The 3,565-nt window shown below is 39.3% G+C and overlaps 1 non-coding gene across 1 annotated transcript; it reads right to left on the reverse strand.

Moving 5' to 3' along the window:
- Window positions 1–969: 969 nt before the first annotated feature.
- On the reverse strand, window positions 970–1,077 carry LOC121205212 (small nucleolar RNA R71). Its single transcript, XR_005900297.1, has one exon. It is a non-coding gene; the product is annotated as a small nucleolar RNA R71 (small nucleolar RNA).
- Between the last annotated feature and the right edge of the window lie 2,488 nt (window positions 1,078–3,565).

Here is a 3,565-nt window from a genome sequence, read left to right on the forward strand (position 1 = left end):
AACCTATCGCGAATATCACGTATAAAGTTTTTGGCGCCATTGTCGGGGAACTTAAGATATTAGGAACACTCAATTTTTATTACTTTAGCCATTTTACTTTATTTTCAATTTAAATATTTATTTTATTTTCTAATTTTCTCTTTTATTCACTTCTGACGGGTTTTTCTAGTTTATTACCAGAAGAAACCTGTCAGGACCATTACCTTTTGATAGTGAGATCGATCGCACAGCTCATAGAAATCGAAGAGAAATAAGGCAAAGCTTAAGATACATAGAGGAAGAGCAAGAAGATGATATTCGAACAACAACCGAGGAGATGGCAGAAAATCAGGAAAATCTGCTACCTCCTGCGATTGCCGCTGATCCAGTAAATCAGAATCCTGCTCCCGCACTATGTATGATTATGGTAAACTGAATTTAACAGGAACTGGGTGAAGTATAGTTAGGCCAGCTATTGCTGCAAATAATTTTGAACTGAAACCTAACACGATTCAAATGATACAACAATTTGTTCAGTTTGATAGTTTGCAGGAAGAGGATCCAAACAATCATTTGGCCGATTTTCTGAAGTTTTGTGACACATTTAAAATCAATGGCGTTTCTGATGATGCCATTCGTCTTTAGTTATTTCCCTTTTCTAAGGAATAAGGCTAAACAGTTAGGCCTGCTATTGCTGCAAATAATTTTGAACTGAAACCTAACACGATTCAAATGATACAACAATTTGTTCAGTTTGATGGTTTGTAGGAAGGGGATCCAAAAAATCACTTGGCGGATTTTCTGAAGTTTTGCGACACATTTAAAATCAATGGCGTTTCTGATGATGCCATTCGTCTTCAGTTATTTCCCTTTTCATTAAGGAATAAGGATAAACAGTGGTTGAACTCGTTACCACGAGGGTCAATCACTACTTGGGAACAAATGACCGAAAAGTTTTTACTAAAATATTTTTCGCCGGCTAAAACGGCTAAATTAAGGAATGATATCTCTTCTTTTTGTGCAGATGGATTTAGAAACACTATATGATGAATGGGAGAGATATAAGGACCTGTTGAGAAGGTGCCCTCACCATGGGTTACCACTTTGGCTACAGTTTCAAACTTTTCACAATGGCATGAATCCTTTAACTAGACAGATGGTTGATGCAGTCGCTGGTGGGACTCTCAATAATAAGACACCTGAGGATGCTTGTGAATTTATAGAAGAGATGTCATTGAATAATTATCAGTGGCAAGTCATGAGGACAAAGCCAACGAAAGTAGCCGATGTTTTTAACGTTGATTCGGTCACCATGCTCTCTAATCAGGTAGAACATTTGAATAGAAAAATTGACGGTTTTCTTGGTTCTTCATAGGTTCATCCAATAATACAATGCAATGCAAGTGAAGGAGGAACGAGCAATTCAGAATACCCACCTTATGGCCACAACATGGAAAACAAGCAATTAAATTATATGGGTAATAATCCTCGACCTCAAAATAATCCTTATAGTAACACTTACAATGCAGGAAGGAGGAACCACCCAAATTTCTCATGGGGAGGCCAAGGGAATCAGAGACCACCACCACCTCTAGGCTTCCAACAACCACCTTACCAACAATAGAAAAAGCTGAACCTTGAGGAGATGCTAACAAAATTCATCTCGGTGTTAGAAACTCATTTTTAAAATACCGAGACAGCACTTAAGAATCAACAAGTGTCGATCCAAGGGCTCGAAACTCAGATAGACCAACTCGCTAAATTGATATCTGAACAACTACAAGGTGGCCTACCGAGTAACACTGAATCTAACCCAAGAGAGCAGCTCAATGCAATTACCATTCAAGATGAGAAAGGGTTAGTTGCACCTGAACCAGAACCGAGGTAAGAAACTGTGGTAAGTAAAGTTAAAGGTGAGGTGGACCACAATGACCAAAAACAGGTAAGTAAAGAGTACAAACCACGTGTACCATACCTCAATGCGACAAGGAAAGACCACTCAGACGAACAATTTGGTAAATTCCTTAAACTTTTAAAGAAATTACATATTAACTTACCATTTATTGAGGCTCTTTCGCAGATGCCGAACGCAGTCAAATTTTTAAAGGAGCTTTTAGCAAATAAGCAGAAGTTAGACGAGGTGTCACATATGGAGATGAATACAGTTTGCTCAGCCATTCTGCAGAATAAGCTAGCCAACAAATTGAAAGATCCAGGGAGTTTTACGATTCCTTGTTAATTGGTAGCTTAAATGTTAATAATGCCTTGGCCGATTTAGGGGTTAGTATCATTGTCATGCCTTGCAAAATGTTTAAGCAACTAGGTCTTGGGAAACCCAAACAAACTAGGATGAGCATTCAATTAGCAGATAAAACAATCAGATTTCCTAGGGGTATTATTGAAGATGTACTCGTTAAAATTGACAAATTTATATTCCCAGTTGATTTCGTTGTTCTAGACATAGAAGAGGATAGTAACCTGCCTTTAATTTTAGGAAGGCCCTTTTTAGCAACTGCTAGAATAATAATTGATGTTGGTATAGGTGAACTCACACTTCGTGTGGGTGATGAAACAATCACTCTTCAAGCTCGTAATTCGAGTAACACCTAAAAAATCAAGGTTGATTGTATAAATCATACTACTGGTACTGATCATGTGGTGAAACCCTCTGTGCAGAAAACAGGTTCGAAGAGTGTATATAAGCCTTGTTTAAGCAACAACAAAGAACCTATCTATGAAGAACGAAGGCTATGAGTTGAGAACTAGATGAATGGAGACACATAAACCAAAACCACTCCTTGATGAGCTCGATATTCCACCAAATCAACTTAAGGTTGGAGACAGAGTACTAGTGGATGCAACAGATCCTCGTATTGCCACTTCTGAATCTAATGGAGAAATTCCTCTCACGGTACTCAATATTTTTCCATACAGTACAGTCGAGGTAATTCATCATAAATTCGGTACATTCAAGATAAATAATACTCATCTAAAACCTTATTTTGATAAAATTGATAGCAGGGATGAGGATTGTAAACTCCTCGAACCACCATGACTATGCGAAATCAAGGTAAGTCAAGCTTAGACTATAAATATGTGCTTCTCGGGAGGCAACCCGGGCACTAACAGTATTGATTTGTTTAAAATTTTAGTTTTTAACATCTAATCACTAACTGATTCCTTGAAACACAAGTTTTCAAATCCACACGGCAAGGCACACGGCCGTGTGAAAACAGGGGAAAATTTTTCCCCAACACGAGATGCGACAAGTTGCCACGGCTATGCGACATAGCCGTGGGTGAGTCTGTCAAAATAACACGGGCGTGCAACACACCCATGTCTAGGAACCGTGGTTGACTGAGAATTTAGCACGCACGTGCGACATGCTCGTGCCCACCACCCATGCTCAATACTGATAAAACAACACGGGCATGCGCCTATACACACGGGCGTAGGAGAAGTGAACGAAGTAGGACACGACCGTGCGACATGGCCGTGTGTACCAACACGCCCAAAGGACACGGGCGTGGGACAAATTTCAGACACGCCCAAATTTGAAAATCATGATAAACACGGGCTGAAATAA

The sequence above is a fragment of the Gossypium hirsutum genome, chromosome A08 (genome assembly GCF_007990345.1).
Source record: "Gossypium hirsutum isolate 1008001.06 chromosome A08, Gossypium_hirsutum_v2.1, whole genome shotgun sequence".
Lineage (NCBI taxonomy): Eukaryota > Viridiplantae > Streptophyta > Magnoliopsida > Malvales > Malvaceae > Gossypium > Gossypium hirsutum.